The sequence below is a fragment of the Anomaloglossus baeobatrachus genome, chromosome 3, assembly GCF_048569485.1.
Source record: "Anomaloglossus baeobatrachus isolate aAnoBae1 chromosome 3, aAnoBae1.hap1, whole genome shotgun sequence".
Lineage (NCBI taxonomy): Eukaryota > Metazoa > Chordata > Amphibia > Anura > Aromobatidae > Anomaloglossus > Anomaloglossus baeobatrachus.
The window spans coordinates 700408875-700430443 of NC_134355.1; the positions used below are offsets into that span (position 1 = coordinate 700408875).

A 21569-nucleotide genomic window follows, 5' to 3' on the forward strand; every position below is an offset into this window, starting at 1 on the left:
ACTGCATAGGCTCTGGAGACCGCTACCTCTGCACGCATTGTTTTACGTTCACGTAAATGTCTATCAATCTGATTGGCCAATGACATAGAGGCATCGAGACCAGAGGGGACAGGAAAGCCCACCATAACATCCTGCACAGGCTCTGCCAACCCCTTCCGAAAGAGCCGCATCATTCCACTCAGTAAGGACCGCCCACTTACGACATTTCTGACATATCTCTGCAGGTTCCTGACCCTGGACTAAAGCAAATAAGGTTTTCTCGGCCTGATCAATAGCATTAGGTTCATCGTATAACAACAACCCCAGAGCCTGAAAAAGAAATCCACATCCGCAAGAGCAGGATCTTCAGGCGCCAGGGACAAGGCCCAATCCTGGGGGTCACCACAAGAGATGACAATCTGAACTCGCTGCCTGGAAGACCCCGAGGACTTTGGTTTCAAGGCAAAAAACAACCTACAATTGTTCTTGAAGTTCATAAATTTAGACCGATCCCCAGAAAACAAATCCGGTAAAAGGTATCTTAGGTTCTAACGCAGGTGTCTGGGAAAGATAATCGGATATATTCCTACCCCGAGACATAAGCTGCTCGACTCGCCCAGCTAACTGTGTGACATCCATAACAGCACAAGATCCTCCACAGCACCAGAGATAAAGAGGAAAAAAAAACACACAAAAAAAGAAAAAAAAATTCTGACACACTCCCCCCCCCCTTTTGAGTACCCTGGAATCTAGGTAAGGCCAGTGGTACTGTTATGATTCAGGGACCGAAGAGGATCAGAAAATGCGGAATCTCAATAGGTAACAGAGTTACTGGAAACTTAACGGACTGCATATCTAATCCTGACACACAACTAGAAGTAGCTGTGGGATGAGTCTACGATGACCTGGACGCCTCAACAAAGCCAGAGAACGAAATATTCCTTACAGATAGAGATATAAGAAAGCTAATCTGCCTCAGAGCAGTCCCCAAAGATAGATAGACAGCCCCCCACATGTAAAGGCTACAGTGATATAGAAAAACACAATACAAAGCCAGAAAAGACAGATTCAGCAAAGGTGTGGCCCAAACTATCTTTATAGGAAAGGATAGAAAAGAGAAACTGTCTGCATCCGTAAAAACCCTAATATATACCAGCACATCTGATATGGAAAAATCCTGAGGTCACACAACCTCTCCCCCACTGTATCATCACTCTGATGTTACTGGGATCCAAAAACACTAATACAGATGAGGGACTGAATAATACCAAGCATGACAAACACAATACCTTGCAGAATCATGGAGCTAAGTATACAGACACTCCCAGCAGGGAATGATCCAATTCCACCAAGAACTCCACAGGCAAAATAGGAATAATGCCTTAGTATCAAAGCAGAGAAAGCAACAAGAAAGTGGTAAACAAACAGCAGAGGTACAAAGACCACTTGTCTGAGAGGAGTTCTGGAAGTGAGCAGAGCTGGTTGCAGAATGTCCTGGACACACAGGAGACAATGACCGCCGGCAAGTAACAAAAGAAAGCTACTAAGTTAAATAGCCCAATCTGACCCTGATTGCCAGTCCTCTGCAGGTGTGTCACTTTCATTCCACACATCAACTGCACCACCATCAATGACCACAAGAGGGAGCCCCAAACTGGAAAACATTCACAACACCTATCCTCCTGTGATGTCCTGTTCCAGGACAGCGGTGGACGCTGCGGGGAGTGAGTGCAGTCCTAGCCTCCTGTGATGTCCGGTTCCAGGATAGAGGTGGACTCGTCTGGAAGTGAGTGCAGTCCTAGCCTCCTGTGATGTCCTGTTCCAGGATAGAGGTTGACGCTGCGGGGAGTGAGTGCAGTCCTAGCCTCCTGTGACGTCCTATTCCAGGATCATTTAAAGCAGTAGGGGGTGCACAGCCACTTAATAATTATAAATGGAAGTGCAGCCTCTTGTGTAGAAGGCAATTATCAATAGGGAAGAGGAAAGGCTACACGAATTCAGAGGCGCACATCCGAATTATATGGAGAAAAAAAAAAAAAATTTTTTATTGAATCCATGAAAACACCAACAATTTAAAACATTTAAACCCACACATATATACAAAGACGACCTCCATATAATATAATCATGGCTTAAGGCTGCTTTACACCAGACAATCTATCGTGCGATGCATCATCGGGGTCACGGTTTTTGTGACGCACCTCCGGCATTGCTGGCGACCTCGGCCTGTGTGACACCTCCTAGCGACGCAGTATCGCTCACAAATCGTGAGTCGTGTACTGGTCGCTAGGTTTCATAATATCAATTAATTGTTCATCGTTCCCGGGGTAGCACAAGCCGCTCCGTGTGACACCCCGGGAACGATGAACATCGCTTACCTGCGACCCGTGGCTCCTGCCGGCTATGCGGAAGGAAGGAGGTGGGCGGGGTGTTTACATCCCGCTCATCTCCGCCCCTCTGCTTCTATTGGCCGGCTGCCGTGTGACGTCGCTGTGACGCTGAACGTCCCTCCCACTCCAGAAAGTGGACGTTCGCCGCCCACAGCGAGGTCGGATGGGAGGTAAGTGCGTGTGACGGGGGGTTACCGACTTTGTGGGCCACGGGCAGCAATTTGCCCATGACGCAAAAAGGACGGGGGCGGGTACAATTGATTGTGAAATAGCACCATCGGTCGTACCGTGTAAAGCAGCCTTTAGTTGACAAGCCAATATATAAGGTAAATATGGTTGGAGTAAATAATTAATACAATAATCACAGGTAGTTGATAATAACCAGATACACAGTGATTAGCAAGAGATAACCCAGAAACACCGGAAATGCGGATTGTTTATATTGACATCCAACATCAAGTATCCATACATGTATAGATACACCTCCGCATACATGTATAGATACGCCTCCGCATACATGTATAGATACGCCTCCGCATACATGTATAGATACGCCTCCGCATACATGTATAGATACACCTCCGCATACATGTATAGATACACCTCCGCATACATGTATAGATACACCTCCGCATACATGTATAGATACACCTCCGCATACATGTATAGATACACCTCCGCATACATGTATAGATACGCCTCCGCATACATGTATAGATACGCCTCCGCATACATGTATAGATACGCCTCCGCATACACGTATAGATACACCTCCGCATACACGTATAGATACACCTCCGCATACATGTATAGATACACCTCCGCATACATGTATAGATACACCTCCGCATACATGTATAGATACGCCTCCGCATACATGTATAGATACGCCTCCGCATACATGTATAGATACGCCTCCGCATACACGTATAGATACACCTCCGCATACATGTATAGATACACCTCCGCATACATGTATAGATACACCTCCGCATACATGTATAGATACGCCTCCGCATACATGTATAGATACGCCTCCGCATACATGTATAGATACGCCTCCGCATACATGTATAGATACGCCTCCGCATACACGTATAGATACACCTCCGCATACACGTATAGATACACCTCCGCATACATGTATAGATACGCCTCCGCATACATGTATAGATACGCCTCCGCATACATGTATAGATATACCTCCGCATACATGTATAGATACGCCTCCGCATACATGTATAGATACGCCTCCGCATACATGTATAGATACGCCTCCGCATACACGTATAGATACACCTCCGCATACATGTATAGATACACCTCCGCATACATGTATAGATATGCCTCCGCATACATGTATAGATACGCCTCCGCATACATGTATAGATACGCCTCCGCATACATGTATAGATACGCCTCCGCATACACGTATAGATACACCTCCGCATACATGTATAGATACACCTCCGCATACATGTATAGATACACCTCCGCATACATGTATAGATATACCTCCGCATACATGTATAGATATACCTCCGCATACATGTATAGATACGCCTCCGCATACATGTATAGATACGCCTCCGCATACACGTATAGATACGCCTCCGCATACACGTATAGATACACCTCCGCATACATGTATAGATACACCTCCGCATACATGTATAGATACACCTCCGCATACATGTATAGATACACCTCCGCATACATGTATAGATATACCTCCGCATACATGTATAGATATACCTCCGCATACACGTATAGATACACCTCCGCATACACGTATAGATACACCTCCGCATACACGTATAGATACACCTCCGCATACATGTATAGATATACCTCCGCATACATGTATAGATACGCCTCCGCATACATGTATAGATACGCCTCCGCATACACGTATAGATACGCCTCCGCATACATGTATAGATAAACCTCCGCATACATGTATAGATACGCCTCCGCATACACGTATAGATACACCTCCGCATACATGTATAGATATACCTCCGCATACATGTATAGATATACCTCCGCATACACGTATAGATACGCCTCCGCATACACGTATAGATACACCTCCGCATACATGTATAGATACGCCTCCGCATACATGTATAGATACACCTCCGCATACATGTATAGATACGCCTCCGCATACATGTATAGATACACCTCCGCATACATGTATAGATACACCTCCGCATACATGTATAGATACGCCTCCGCATACATGTATAGATACACCTCCGCATACACGTATAGATACGCCTCCGCATACACGTATAGATACGCCTCCGCATACACGTATAGATACACCTCCGCATACATGTATAGATATACCTCCGCATACATGTATAGATACGCCTCCGCATACATGTATAGATACGCCTCCGCATACATGTATAGATATACCTCCGCATACATGTATAGATACACCTCCGCATACATGTATAGATACGCCTCCGCATACATGTATAGATACGCCTCCGCATACATGTATAGATACGCCTCCGCATACATGTATAGATACGCCTCCGCATACATGTATAGATACACCTCCGCATACATGTATAGATACGCCTCCGCATACATGTATAGATACGCCTCCGCATACATGTATAGATACGCCTCCGCATACATGTATAGATATACCTCCGCATACACGTATAGATACGCCTCCGCATACATGTATAGATATACCTCCGCATACATGTATAGATACACCTCCGCATACATGTATAGATACACCTCCGCATACATGTATAGATATACCTCCGCATACATGTATAGATACACCTCCGCATACATGTATAGATACACCTCCGCATACATGTATAGATACACCTCCGCATACATGTATAGATACACCTCCGCATACATGTATAGATACACCTCCGCATACATGTATAGATACGCCTCCGCATACATGTATAGATACGCCTCCGCATACATGTATAGATATACCTCCGCATACATGTATAGATACACCTCCGCATACATGTATAGATATACCTCCGCATACATGTATAGATACACCTCCGCATACATGTATAGATACACCTCCGCATACATGTATAGATACACCTCCGCATACATGTATAGATACACCTCCGCATACATGTATAGATATACCTCCGCATACATGTATAGATACACCTCCGCATACACGTATAGATACACCTCCGCATACACGTATAGATACACCTCCGCATACACGTATAGATACACCTCCGCATACACGTATAGATACACCTCCGCATACATGTATAGATACACCTCCGCATACATGTATAGATACGCCTCCGCATACATGTATAGATACGCCTCCGCATACATGTATAGATATACCTCCGCATACATGTATAGATACACCTCCGCATACATGTATAGATACACCTCCGCATACACGTATAGATACGCCTCCGCATACATGTATAGATACGCCTCCGCATACATGTATAGATATACCTCCGCATACATGTATAGATACACCTCCGCATACACGTATAGATACACCTCCGCATACATGTATAGATACACCTCCGCATACATGTATAGATACGCCTCCGCATACATGTATAGATACGCCTCCGCATACATGTATAGATACACCTCCGCATACATGTATAGATATACCTCCGCATACATGTATAGATACACCTCCGCATACACGTATAGATACACCTCCGCATACACGTATAGATACACCTCCGCATACACGTATAGATACACCTCCGCATACATGTATAGATACACCTCCGCATACATGTATAGATACGCCTCCGCATACATGTATAGATACGCCTCCGCATACATGTATAGATATACCTCCGCATACATGTATAGATACACCTCCGCATACATGTATAGATATACCTCCGCATACATGTATAGATACACCTCCGCATACATGTATAGATACACCTCCGCATACATGTATAGATACACCTCCGCATACATGTATAGATATACCTCCGCATACATGTATAGATACACCTCCGCATACACGTATAGATACACCTCCGCATACATGTATAGATATACCTCCGCATACATGTATAGATATACCTCCGCATACATGTATAGATACACCTCCGCATACATGTATAGATACGCCTCCGCATACATGTATAGATACGCCTCCGCATACATGTATAGATATACCTCCGCATACATGTATAGATACACCTCCGCATACATGTATAGATACACCTCCGCATACAGATATACCCGGTTCAATAATAGAATTCCAATTCAAGGTAGAGAATCATCAACCTCAGCAATGAATTAATCCTGTAATTTTTCATGAAAACCCTAATCCCATAATAATATACTCAGGCCCAATAAAACATAATACACATAAGCTAATTGCTAGGATACCCGGATTAGGGTTATCAGTGAGAAAATATAGGAAAGGGTTAAGAGGCTAAGGAATACTCAGCAAGGTATAGTCCCCCTATCCACCCCGTACACACATTCACCAACCGGGCCCGGTATCTCAGTGGTGGACAGCTGTGAGGCAAGTATGTGGACCGAATGTAAATCGCAGGAAGCCCCATGCGTTGCGCTGTCTGGCAGCTTTGTCAGGGGTAATGGTACAAGGATTTAATGCATATATATATATATATATATATATATATATATATATATATATATATATATATATATATATATATATATATATATATAGAGGAATCAATGAGTTAATTAATCAAACCTGCTATAGTGGCGGAGAGAGCACATACAGGTGCATGGAGGATTGTATATCCAGATTCAGTGGATGGCGGTGGACGCTGCAGGGAGTGAGCGCAGCCCCGGCCTCCTGTGACGTCCTGTTCCTGGATGGCGGTGGACGCTGCAGGGAGTGACCGCAGCCCCAGCCTCCTGTGACGTCCTGTTCTTGGATGGCGGTGGATGCTGCGGGGAGTGAGAGCAGCCCCGGCCTCCTGTGACGTCCTGTTCCTGGATGGTGGTGGATGCTGCGGGGAGTGAGAGCAGCCCCGGCCTCCTGTGACGTCCTGTTCTTGGATGGCGGTGGATGCTGCGAGAAGTGAGCGCAGCCCCGGCCTCCTGTGACGTCCTGTTCCTGGATGGCGGTGGATGCTGCGAGAAGTGAGCGCAGCCCCGGCCTCCTGTGACGTCCTGTTCTTGGATGGCGGTGGATGCTGCGAGAAGTGAGCGCAGCCCCAGCCTCCTGTGACGTCCTGTTCCTGGATGGCGGTGGATGTGTCACGGGCAGGGAGGACGCCGCCGATGCGCTCACTAACGCTCGGGTCCGGCGCTGCTGCTGCTCGGTGGTTCGAGCGGTGGGCCGGACCCGGGGACTCGAGCGGCGCTCCTCGCCCGTGAGTGAAAAGGGTGGTTGGTTTGTTTGGGGATTTAGTCCGTGACGCCACCCACGGGTTGTGGTGAAGATGGGCACCCCCGCTGCTGGTGACGGGGATCCCGGGAGCGATGGTAGGGAGGAGCTGGGATGTTGTTTTCCCCCTCCGTGGGTAGGGGTTGGTGGTCCCGGGGCCCGGTGGTGTGACGGGGAGGCAGGGTTGGTGAGGTGCAGGGTTGCAGGGACAGCACGGCGCGGTGCCGGATGGCACTGGTGTACTCACTCAGCAACAGATGCACAAAGTCCTCGGTAAACCAAATGGCTGGATGGACGGGTCCCGCAGCCGGCTGCAGTGTCTCTCCCCGGACAGGTGATGGCGGCTGTCTTTCCCTGCACCTTTGTGTACTGTTTGACTACGGTGGATCCCCAACGGTAGTCCGCTCCCCGGTGTATGGATGACGGAGGAGCCCGTTTGCCCGCCGGCGCTGGCCCTTGGGTCTCTAGCCTTAGGCGGTAGCTGTATACCCTCACGGTGTGGGCGGTTGCCTTCTAACGGGTCTTTGACTGTTAGGAAACCCCTGGGGTTCCTGTCACACTCGGATTTGACTGTTGACGGCGGCTCCAAGCCTGGTCGGGGTCCGCAGGCCCTGCCTGTGTGTGCTGGCTTCACTTCGCTCCCCGGTCGGTACCGGCGGGCCAACGCCCGACCCCGGTCCTACGGTTCTGCGGCGCTCCACCACTCCTGCAGACGGCCACCACCGTCTGCCAACCTTGCTGTCAGTGCCTGGGCCACAAACCCAGACACTATCCACTTCACTCCTCTCACTTCAACCTCCTCAACTAAACTGTCACTTTTCCCGCCTCCAGGCCTGTGAACTCCTCGGTGGGTGGGGACAACCGCTTGGCTCCGCCCCACCTGGTGTGGACATCAGACCCTGGAGGGAGGCAACAAGGATTTTCTGTTTGGCTAATGTTACTGTCTAATGGGGGTGGGGGTGTGTGTATGTTACCTGTGACGACCTGGTTAGTCCAGGGCGCGACAGATGCTGCGAAGAGTGAGCGCAGCCCCAGCCTCCTGTGACGACCTGTTCCTGGATGGCGGCGGACGCTGCGGGGAGTGAGTGCAGCCCCGGCCTCCTGTGACGTCCTGTTCCTGGATAGCGGTGGACGCTGCGAGGAGTGAGTGCAGCCCCGGCCTCCTGTGACGTCCTGTTCCTGGATGGCGGGGGACGCTGCAGTGAGTGAGTGCAGCCCTAGACTCTGCTTAAACAAAACTTCAAAGCAAGTGAAGAGCATGTGTAAAAAATAAAATGACAAATGTTTGTGGAGTACGGACAGACTTGTAGATAGGACATTTTGCGATGACGTCCTCTCTTGTAAGATCTGGCGATTGTTTGTGGTTGTTTTGCGCTATTTTCTGTCTCTTCTTCCAGGAGTCGGAAGTTTTCGGTTTTGCAGCCACGTTCCGGCAGGACGGCGCGTGTCAGAGTCTGCAGAAGCCGGAGTGTTTAATGTCACCGTTACTGCACTGACAATGGTGGGGACAGAATGCAATTCCATGAGTTTCTGCAGTGTTCATCGCCACCTGGTGGCAACGCGAGTCTACAGCTCAGCACGAGGACCGGAAACAAACATGGCGTGGTGGAGCCAGTCACACGCGCTCCGCTCCTGTGTATGCTGGCGGCACGCTTCCTTTCATGCCAGCTATAGCGTCTCTACACTGGGCTGGCGAGGGCTTTCTGATCCACACTGGTGGTTACAGTGCGTCATTGCTCTGAGTGTTTGTGGGGTTAACCCTTGTTGTCCTTTTGTTGCTGCCTTACTCCTCTTGCTTTTCTCCTTTGATTCTTACTGCTTGTTCCTGTGAGTGTACAGTGTGTCTGAGTTTTGATTTTCCCTTGTCTGTCTTAATCTGTGTTGCCCTCACACTCCTGCCCCTTCCTTCCCTAGGAGGGGGGGGGACGATTTAGTTCTCAATAAGTAAGGCATGGGACTCTGGTATCTCCACCATCAGGGGTAATCTGGAGGTCAGGGATAGCCTAGGGTCACCTAGCATGGGGGGCAGTATTGGAGCTCCCTGTCCATCACTATCCTGCAGTCACATTGGAATAGAGGGTTTGTGGATCTACCCTATAGCAGTGCCCTCGCTACAGGAGTATAGCCAGGGTTTGTGGGTCTGCCCCATAGTAGTGCCCTCGCTACAGGAGTATAGCCAGGGTTTGTGGGTCTGCCCTACAGCAGTGCCCTCGCTACAGGAGTATAGCCAGGGTTTGTGGGTCTGCCCTATAGCAGTGCCCTCACTACAGGAGTATAGCCAGGGTTTGTGGGTCTGCCCTATAGCAGTGCCCTCACTACAGGAGTATAGCCAGGGTTTGTGGGTCTACCCCATAGTAGTGCCCTCACTACAGGAGTATAGCCAGGGTTTGTGGGTCTGCCCTATAGCAGTGCCCTCACTACAGGAGTATAGCCAGGGTTTGTGGGTCTGCCCCATAGCAGTGCCCTCGCTACAGGAGTATAGCCAGGGTTTGTGGGTCTGCCCTATAGCAGTGCCCTCACTACAGGAGTATAGCCAGGGTTTGTGGGTCTACCCCATAGTAGTGCCCTAACTACAGGAGTATAGCCAGGGTTTGTGGGTCTGCCCTATAGCAGTGCCCTCACTACAGGAGTATAGCCAGGGTTTGTGGGTCTACCCCATAGTAGTGCCCTCACTATAGGAGTATAGCCAGGGTTTGTGGGTCTGCCCTACCGCAGTGCCCTCACTACAGGAGTATAGCCAGGGTTTGTGGGTCTACCCTACAGCAGTGCCCTCACTACAGGAGTATAGCCAGGGTTTGTGGGTCTACCCTACAGCAGTGCCCTCGCTACAGGAGTATAGCCAGGGTTTGTGGGTCTACCCTACAGCAGTGCCCTCACTACAGGAGTATAGCCAGGGTTTGTGGGTCTGCCCTACAGCAGTGCTCTCACTACAGGAGTATAGCCAGGGTTTGTGGGTCTACCCTACAGCAGTGCCCTCACTACAGGAGTATAGCCAGGGTTTGTGGGTCTGCCCTACAGCAGTGCCCTCGCTACAGGAGTATAGCCAGGGTTTGTGGGTCTACCCTACAGCAGTGCCCTCACTACAGGAGTATAGCCAGGGTTTCTGGGTCTACCCTACAGCAGTGCCCTCACTACAGGAGTATAGCCAGGGTTTCTGGGTCTACCCTACAGCAGTGCCCTCGCTACAGGAGTATAGCCAGGGTTTGTGGGTCTACCCCATAGTAGTGCCCTCACTACAGGAGTATAGCCAGGGTTTGTGGGTCTGCCCCATAGTAGTGCCCTCGCTACAGGAGTATAGCCAGGGTTTGTGGGTCTACCCTACAGCAGTGCCCTCACTACAGGAGTATAGCCAGGGTTTGTGGGTCTGCCCCATAGTAGTGCCCTCACTACAGGAGTATAGCCAGGGTTTGTGGGTCTGCCCCATAGTAGTGCCCTCACTACAGGAGTATAGCCAGGGTTTGTGGGTCTGCCCCATAGTAGTGCCTTCACTACAGGAGTATAGCCAGGGTTTGTGGGTCTACCCTACAGCAGTGCCCTCGCTACAGGAGTATAGCCAGGGTTTGTGGGTCTACCCTACAGCAGTGCCCTCGCTACAGGAGTATAGCCAGGGTTTGTGGGTCTACCCTACAGCAGTGCCCTCGCTACAGGAGTAAAGCCAGGGTTTGTGGGTCTACCCTACAGCAGTGCCCTCGCTACAGGAGTATAGCCAGGGTTTGTGGGTCTACCCCATAGCAGTGCCCTCACTACAGGAGTATAGCCAGGGTTTGTGGGTCTACCCTACAGCAGTGCCCTCACTACAGGAGTATAGCCAGGGTTTGTGGGTCTGCCCTACAGCAGTGCCCTCACTACAGGAGTATAGCCAGGGTTTGTGGGTCTGCCCCATAGTAGTGCCCTCACTACAGGAGTATAGCCAGGGTTTGTGGGTCTGCCCCATAGCAGTGCCCTCACTACAGGAGTATAGCCAGGGTTTGTGGGTCTACCCCATAGCAGTGCCCTCGCTACAGGAGTATAGCCAGGGTTTGTGGGTCTACCCTACAGCAGTGCCCTCGCTACAAGAGTATAGCCAGGGTTTGTGGGTCTACCCTACAGCAGTGCCCTCACTACAGGAGTATAGCCAGGGTTTTTGGGTCTGCCCCATAGCAGTGCCCTCGCTACAGGAGTATAGCCAGGGTTTGTGGGTCTACCCTACAGCAGTGCCCTCGCTACAAGAGTATAGCCAGGGTTTGTGGGTCTACCCTACAGCAGTGCCCTCGCTACAGGAGTATAGCCAGGGTTTGTGGGTCTACCCTACAGCAGTGCCCTCACTACAGGAGTATAGCCAGGGTTTGTGGGTCTACCCTACAGCAGTGCCCTCACTACAGGAGTATAGCCAGGGTTTGTGGGTCTGCCCCATAGCAGTGCCCTCACTACAGGAGTATAGCCAGGGTTTGTGGGTCTACCCTACAGCAGTGCCCTCGCTACAAGAGTATAGCCAGGGTTTGTGGGTCTACCCTACAGCAGTGCCCTCACTACAGGAGTATAGCCAGGGTTTGTGGGTCTACCCTACAGCAGTGCCCTCACTACAGGAGTATAGCCAGGGTTTGTGGGTCTACCCTACAGCAGTGCCCTCGCTACAGGAGTATAGCCAGGGTTTGTGGGTCTACCCTACAGCAGTGCCCTCACTACAGGAGTATAGCCAGGGTTTGTGGGTCTACCCTACAGCAGTGCCCTCACTACAGGAGTATAGCCAGGGTTTGTGGGTCTACCCTACAGCAGTGCCCTCGCTACAGGAGTATAGCCAGGGTTTGTGGGTCTACCCCATAGTAGTGCCCTCACTACAGGAGTATAGCCAGGGTTTGTGGGTCTACCCCATAGTAGTGCCCTCACTACAGGAGTATAGCCAGGGTTTGTGGGTCTACCCCATAGCAGTGCCCTCACTACAGGAGTATAGCCAGGGTTTGTGGGTCTACCCTACAGCAGTGCCCTCACTACAGGAGTATAGCCAGGGTTTGTGGGTCTACCCTACAGCAGTGCCCTCACTACAGGAGTATAGCCAGGGTTTGTGGGTCTACCCTACAGCAGTGCCCTCGCTACAGGAGTATAGCCAGGGTTTGTGGGTCTACCCTACAGCAGTGCCCTCGCTACAGGAGTATAGCCAGGGTTTGTGGGTCTACCCTACAGCAGTGCCCTCACTACAGGAGTATAGCCAGGGTTTGTGGGTCTGCCCTACAGCAGTGCCCTCGCTACAGGAGTATAGCCAGGGTTTGTGGGTCTACCCTACAGCAGTGCCCTCACTACAGGAGTATAGCCAGGGTTTCTGGGTCTACCCTACAGCAGTGCCCTCACTACAGGAGTATAGCCAGGGTTTGTGGGTCTGCCCTACAGTAGTGCCCTCGCTACAGGAGTATAGCCAGGGTTTGTGGGTCTGCCCCATAGTAGTGCCCTCACTACAGGAGTATAGCCAGGGTTTGTGGGTCTACCCCATAGTAGTGCCCTCACTACAGGAGTATAGCCAGGGTTTGTGGGTCTGCCCCATAGTAGTGCCCTCACTACAGGAGTATAGCCAGGGTTTGTGGGTCTGCCCCATAGTAGTGCCCTCACTACAGGAGTATAGCCAGGGTTTGTGGGTCTGCCCTACAGCAGTGCCCTCACTACAGGAGTATAGCCAGGGTTTGTGGGTCTGCCCCATAGTAGTGCCGTCACTACAGGAGTATAGCCAGGGTTTGTGGGTCTACCCTACAGCAGTGCCCTCACTACAGGAGTATAGCCAGGGTTTGTGGGTCTACCCTACAGCAGTGCCCTCACTACAGGAGTATAGCCAAGGTTTGTGGGTCTGCCCCATAGCAGTGCCCTCGCTACAGGAGTATTGCCAGGGTTTGTGGGTGTGCCCCATAGTAGTGCCCTCACTACAGGAGTATAGCCAGGGTTTGTGGGTCTGCCCCATAGTAGTGCCCTCACTACAGGAGTATAGCCAGGGTTTGTGGGTCTGCCCCATAGCAGTGCCCTCGCTACAGGAGTATAGCCAGGGTTTGTGGGTCTACCCCATAGCAGTGCCCTCACTACAGGAGTATAGCCAGGGTTTGTGGGTCTACCCTACAGCAGTGCCCTCACTACAGGAGTATAGCCAGGGTTTGTGGGTCTGCCCCATAGTAGTGCCCTCACTACAGGAGTATAGCCAGGGTTTGTGGGTCTGCCCCATAGCAGTGCCCTCGCTACAGGAGTATAGCCAGGGTTTGTGGGTCTGCCCCATAGTAGTGCCCTCACTACAGGAGTATAGCCAGGGTTTGTGGGTCTACCCTACAGCAGTGCCCTCGCTACAGGAGTATAGCCAGGGTTTGTGGGTCTACCCCATATCAGTGCCCTCGCTACAGGAGTATAGCCAGGGTTTGTGGGTCTGCCCTACCGCAGTGCCCTCACTACAGGAGTATAGCCAGGGTTTGTGGGTCTACCCTACAGCAGTGCCCTCACTACAGGAGTATAGCCAGGGTTTGTGGCTCTACCCTACAGCAGTGCCCTCACTACAGGAGTATAGCCAGGGTTTGTGGGTCTGCCCCAAAGCAGTGCCCTCACTACAGGAGTATAGCCAGGGTTTGTGGGTCTGCCCCATAGTAGTGCCCTCACTACAGGAGTATAGCCAGGGTTTGTGGGTCTACCCCATAGCAGTGCCCTCGCTACAGGAGTATAGCCAGGGTTTGTGGGTCTGCCCCATAGCAGTGCCCTCGCTACAGGAGTATAGCCAGGGTTTGTGGGTCTGCCCCATAGTAGTGCCCTCACTACAGGAGTATAGCCAGGGTTTGTGGGTCTACCCTACAGCAGTGCCCTCACTACAGGAGTATAGCCAGGGTTTGTGGGTCTACCCCATAGCAGTGCCCTCGCTACAGGAGTATAGCCAGGGTTTGTGGGTCTACCCCATAGCAGTGCCCTCGCTACAGGAGTATAGCCAGGGTTTGTGGGTCTACCCTATAGCAGTGCCCTCACTACAGGAGTATAGCCAGGGTTTGTGGGTCTGCCCCATAGCAGTGCCCTCACTACAGGAGTATAGCCAGGGTTTGTGGGTCTACCCCATAGCAGTGCCCTCACTACAGGAGTATAGCCAGGGTTTGTGGGTCTACCCTACAGCAGTGCCCTCACTACAGGAGTATAGCCAGGGTTTGTGGGTCTGCCCCATAGTAGTGCCCTCGCTACAGGAGTATAGCCAGGGTTTGTGGGTCTGCCCCATAGTAGTGCCCTCACTACAAGAGTATAGCCAGGGTTTGTGGGTCTGCCCCATAGTAGTGCCCTCGCTACAGGAGTATAGCCAGGGTTTGTGGGTCTACCCTACAGCAGTGCCCTCACTACAGGAGTATAGCCAGGGTTTGTGGGTCTACCCTACAGCAGTGCCCTCACTACAGGAGCATAGCCAGGGTTTGTGGGTCTACCCTACAGCAGTGCCCTCACTACAGGAGTATAGCCAGGGTTTGTGGGTCTGCCCCATAGTAGTGCCCTCACTACAGGAGTATAGCCAGGGTTTGTGGGTCTGCCCCATAGTAGTGCCCTCACTACAGGAGTATAGCCAGGGTTTGTGGGTCTGCCCCATAGCAGTGCCCTCACTACAGGAGTATAGCCAGGGTTTGTGGGTCTGCCCCATAGTAGTGCCCTCACTACAGGAGTATAGCCAGGGTTTGTGGGTCTGCCCCATAGTAGTGCCTTCACTACAGGAGTATAGCCAGGGTTTGTGGGTCTGCCCCATAGTAGTGCCGTCACTACAGGAGTATAGCCAGGGTTTGTGGGTCTACCCCATAGTAGTGCCCTCACTACAGGAGTATAGCCAGGGTTTGTGGGTCTACCCTACAGCAGTGCCCTCACTACAGGAGTATAGCCAGGGTTTGTGGGTCTGCCCCATAGTAGTGCCCTCGCTACAGGAGTATAGCCAGGGTTTGTGGGTCTGCCCCATAGTAGTGCCCTCGCTACAGGAGTATAGCCAGGGTTTGTGGGTTTACCCTACAGCAGTGCCCTCACTACAGGAGTATAGCCAGGGTTTGTGGGTCTGCCCCATAGTAGTGCCCTCACTACAGGAGTATAGCCAGGGTTTGTGGGTCTACCCTACAGCAGTGCCCTCACTACAGGAGTATAGCCAGGGTTTGTGGGTCTGCCCCATAGTAGTGTCCTCACTACAGGAGTATAGCCAGGGTTTGTGGGTCTGCCCTACAGCAGTGCCCTCACTACAGGAGTATAGCCAGGGTTTGTGGGTCTGCCCCATAGTAGTGCCCTCACTACAGGAGTATAGCCAGGGTTTGTGGGTCTGCCCCATAGTAGTGCCCTCACTACAGGAGTATAGCCAGGGTTTGTGGGTTTACCCTACAGCAGTGCCCTCACTACAGGAGTATAGCCAGGGTTTGTGGGTCTGCCCCATAGTAGTGCCCTCACTACAGGAGTATAGCCAGGGTTTGTGGGTCTACCCTACAGCAGTGCCCTCACTACAGGAGTATAGCCAGGGTTTGTGGGTCTACCCTACAGCAGTGCCCTCGCTACAGGAGTATAGCCAGGGTTTGTGGGTCTGCCCCATAGTAGTGCCCTCGCTACAGGAGTATAGCCAGGGTTTGTGGGTCTGCCCCATAGTAGTGCCCTCACTACAGGAGTATAGCCAGGGTTTGTGGGTCTGCCCCATAGTAGTGCCCTCACTACAGGAGTATAGCCAGGGTTTGTGGGTCTGCCCCATAGTAGTGCCCTTTCCAATGGAGAAGAGATGTGATTTGTGGGTTTCCTCTATAGTAGAACCTTTTCCCCAGGAGAACATCCAGGATTAGAGGGTCTGCCCTGTAATATTGCCCCTCCCCCAGGAGAATACCCGGGGTTTGTGGGTCTACCATGTAGTAGTGACCTTCCCCCAGGAGCAGGGCTGGGGTCTGTCCAATCACTAACCACAGCTGCCCCCCCCCCCATCACTAACCCCAGCTTCCCCCCCATCACTGACCGCAGCTGCCCCCCCCCCCATCACTGACCCCAGCTGCCCCCCCCCATCACTGACCGCAGCTTCCCCCCCCCATCACTGACCGCAGCCGCCCCCCCATCACTGACCGCAGCCGCCCCCCCATCACTGACCCCAGCTGCCTCCCCCCCATCACTGACCGCAGCCGCCCCCCCATCACTGACCGCAGCTGCCCACCCCATCACTGACCACAGCTGCCCCCCCCCCCATCACTGACCACAGCTGCCCCCCCCATCACTGACCACAGCTGCCCCCCCATCACTGACCGCAGCTGCCCCCCCATCACTGACCACAGCTGCCCCCCCATCACTGACCACAGCTGCCCCCCCCATCACTGACCACAGCTGCCCCCCCCATCACTGACCACAGCTGCCCCCCCATCACTGACCGCAGCTGCCCCCCCACATCACAGACCGCAGCTGCCCCCCCCACATCACAGACCGCAGCTGCCCCCCCCATCACTGACCACAGCTGCCCCCCCCATCACTGACTACAGCTGCCCCCCCATCACTGACCACAGCTGCCCCCCCATCACTGACCGCAGCTGCCCCCCCATCACTGACCGCAGCTGCCCCCCCCCCATCACTGACCACAGCTGCCCCCCCCATCACTGACCCCAGTTGCCCCCCCCATCACTGACCGCAGCTGCCCCCACCCCCATCACTGACCGCAGCTGCCCCCCCCCATCACTGACCACAGCTGCCCCCCCCATCACTGACCACAGCTGCCCCCCCATCACTGACCGCAGCTGCCCCCCCCCCATCACTGACCACAGCTTCCCCCCCATCACTGACCGCAGCTGCCCCCCCATCACTGACCGCAGCTGCCCTCCCCATCACTGTCCGCAGCTGCCCCCCCCATCACTGACCGCAGCTGCCCCCCCATCACTGACCGCAGCTGCCCCCATCACTGACCGCAGCTGCCCCCCCCCATCACTGACCGCAGCTGCCCCCCCCATCACTGACCACAGCTGCCCCCGCATCACTGACCACAGCTGCCCCCCTCATCACTGACCACAGCTACCTCCCCCATCACTGACCGCAGCTGCCCCCCCCATCACTGACCGCAGCTGCCCCCCCCATCACTGACCACAGCTGCCCCCCCCATCACTGACCACAGCTGCCCCCCCATCACTGACCACAGCTGCCCCCCCCATCACTGACCGCAGCTGCCCCCCCCATCACTGACCACAGCTGCCCCCCCATCACTGACCACAGCTGCCCCCCCCCATCACTAACCCCAGCTGCTCCCCCATCACTGACCACAGCTGCCCCCCCCATCACTAACCACAGCTGCCCCCCCCATCACTGACCGCAGCTGCCCCCCCCATCACTGACCACAGCTGCCCCCCCCATCACTGACCACAGCTGCCCCCCCATCACTGACCCCAGCTGCCCCCCCCATCACTGACCACAGCTGCCCCCCCCATCACTGACCACAGATGCCCCCCCCATCACTGACCACAGATGCCCCCCCCATCACTGACCGCAGCTTCCCCCCATGACTGACCGCAGCTGCCCCCCCCATCACTGACCACAGCTGCCCCCCCATCACTGACCACAGCTGCCCCCCCATCACTGACCGCAGCTGCCCCCCCATCACTGACCACAGCTGCCCCCCCCCATCACTGACCGCAGCTGCCCCCCCCCATCACTGACCGCAGCTGCCCCCCCATCACTGACCGCAGCTGCCCCCCCATCACTGACCGCAGCTGCCCCCCCCATCACTGACCACAGCTGCCCCCCCCATCACTGACCACAGCTGCCCCCCCATCACTGACCGCAGCTGCCCCCCCATCACTGACCACAGCTGCCCCCCCCATCAGTGACCACAGCTGCCCCCCCCATCACTGACCGCAGCCGCCCCCCCCATCACTGACCGCAGCTGCCCCCCCCCATCACTGACCGCAGCTGCCCCCCCCATCACTAACCCCAGCTGCCCCCCCATCACTGACCGCAGCTGCCCCCCCCATCACTGACCACAGCTGCCCCCCCATCACTGACCGCAGCTGCCCCCCCCCATCACTGACCACAGCTGCCCCCCCCATCACTGACCACAGCTGCCCCCCCATCACTGACCGCAGCTGCCCCCCCCATCACTGACCACAGCTGCCCCCCCATCACTGACCGCAGCTGCCCCCCCATCACTGACCACAGCTGCCCCCCCCATCAGTGACCACAGCTGCCCCCCCCATCACTGACCGCAGCTGCCCCCCCCCATCACTAACCCCAGCTGCCCCCCCATCACTGACCGCAGCTGCCCCCCCCATCACTGACCACAGCTGCCCCCCCATCACTGACCGCAGCTGCCCCCCCCATCACTGACCACAGCTGCCCCCCCATCACTGACCACAGCTGCCCCCCCCATCACTGACCACAGCTGCCCCCCCCATCACTGACCACAGCTGCCCCCCCATCACTGACCGCAGCTGCCCTCCCCATCACTGACCGCAGCTGCCCCCCCATCACTGACCGCAGCTGCCCCCCCCCATCACTGACCGCAGCTGCCCTCCCCATCACTGACCGCAGCTGCCCCACCATCACTGACCACAGCTGCCCCCCCCCATCACTGACCGCAGCTGCCCCCCCATCACTGACCGCAGCTGCCCCCCCCATCACTGACCACAGCTGCCCCCCCATCACTGACCACAGCTGCCCCCCCCATCACTGACCACAGCTGCCCCCCCATAACTGACCGCAGCTGCCCTCCCCATCACTGACCGCAGCTGCCCCCCCATCACTGACCGCAGCTGCCCCCCCCATCACTGACCGCAGCTGCCCCCCCATCACTGACCCCAGCTGCCCCCCCATCACTGACCGCAGCTGCCCCCCCCCATCACTGACCGCAGCTGCCCCCCCATCACTGACCCCAGCTGCCCCCCCCATCACTGACCGCAGCTGCCCTCCCCATCACTGACCGCAGCTGCCCTCCCCATCACTGACCGCAGCTGCCCACCCCATCACTGACCGCAGCTTCCCCCCCATCACTGACCGCAGCTGCCCCCCCCATCACTGACCACAGCTGCCCCCCCCCATCACTGACCACAGCTGCCCACCCCATCACTGACCGCAGCTGCCCACCCCATCACTGACCGCAGCTGCCCCCCCCATCACTGACCGCAGCTGCCCACCCCATCACTGACCACAGCTGCCCCCCCATCACTGACCACAGCTGCCCCCCCCCCTCCAGCCCCCCCCCCCCAGCCCCAGCCCCCCCCCCCCTCCCTGACCCCAGCTGCCCCCCCCCCCCCATCCCCTGCCCCCCCCCCGCAGCCCCCCCCCCCACCCTGCCCCCAGCTGCCCCCCCCCCTCCCTGCCCCCCGCTGCCCCCCCCCCCCTCCTCCCCCCTCCCCCCCCCCCTCCCCGCCCCCGCTCCCCCCCCCCACCCCCCCCCCCCCCCCCCCCCCCCCCCCCCCAGCCCCCCCCCCCCCCCCCCCTCCCCCCCCCCCGCCCCCCCCTCCCCCCCCCCCACCCCCCCCCCCCCCCCCCCCCCCCCCCCCCCCCCCCCCCCCCCCCCTCCCCCCCCCCCCCCCCCCCCCCCCCACCCCCCCCCCCCCCCCCCCCCCCCCCCCCCCCCCCCCCCACCCCCCCCCCCCCCCCCCCCCCCCCCCCCCCCCCCCCCCCCCCCCCCCACCCCCCCCCCCCCCCCCCCCCCCCCCCCCCCCCCCCCCAGCCCCCCCCCCCCCCCCCCCCCCCCCCCCCCCCCCCCCCCCCCCCCCCCCCCCCCCCCCCCCCCCCCCCCCCCCCCCCCCCCCCCCCCCCCCCCCCCCCCCCCCCCCCCCCCCCCCCCCCCCCCCCCCCCATCACTGACCGCAGCTGCCCCCCCATCACTGACCACAGCTGCCCCCCCCATCACTGACCACAGCTGCCCCCCCCCCATCACTGACCACAGCTGCCCACCCCATCACTGACCGCAGCTGCCCACCCCATCACTGACCGCAGCTGCCCCCCCCATCACTGACCACAGCTGCCCCCCCCCATCACTGACCACAGCTGCCCACCCCATCACTGACCGCAGCTGCCCCCCCCCCCATCACTGACCACAGCTGCCCCCCCATCACTGACCGCAGCTGCCCTCCCCATCACTGACCACAGCTGCCCCCCCATCACTGACCACAGCTGCCCCCCCCATCACTGACCACAGCTGCCCCCCCATCACTGACCGCAGCTGCCCCCCCATCACTGACCACAGCTGCCCCCCCCATCACTGACCGCAGCTGCCCCCCCATCACTGACCGCAGCTGCCCACCCCATCACTGACCACAGCTGCCCCCCCCATCACTGACCGCAGCTGCCCCCCCCATCACTGACCACAGCTGCCCCCCCCATCACTGACCGCAGCTGCCCACCCCATCACTGACCGCAGCTGCCCACCCCATCACTGACCGCAGCTGCCCCCCCCATCACTAACCCCAGCTGCCCACCCCATCACTGACCACAGCTGCCCCCCCCATCACTGACCGCAGCTGCCCCCCCATCACTGACCGCAGCTGCCCCCCCATCACTGACCGCAGCTGCCCCCCCCCATCACTGACCACAGCTGCCCACCCCATCACTGACCGCAGCTGCCCACCCCATCACTGACCGCAGCTGCCCTCCCCATCACTGACCACAGCTGCCCCCCATCACTGACCACAGCTGCCCCCCCATCACTGACCGCAGCTGCCCCCCCATCACTGACCGCAGCTGCCCCCCCATCACTGACCGCAGCTGCCCTCCCCATCACTGACCGCAGCTGCCCCCCCCATCACTAACCCCAGCTGCCCCCCCATCACTGACCACAGCTGCCCCCCCATCACTGACCGCAGCTGCCCTCCCCATCACTGACCGCAGCTGCCCCCCCATCACTGACCACAGCTGCCCCCCCCATCACTGACCGC

The 21569-nt window shown here is 56.0% G+C and overlaps 1 pseudogene; it reads right to left on the bottom strand.

Moving 5' to 3' along the window:
- LOC142297104 (uncharacterized) overlaps window positions 1–9810 on the bottom strand; it is a 33636-nt pseudogene extending 23826 nt beyond the window's left edge.
- Window positions 9811–21569: the final 11759 nt, after the last annotated feature.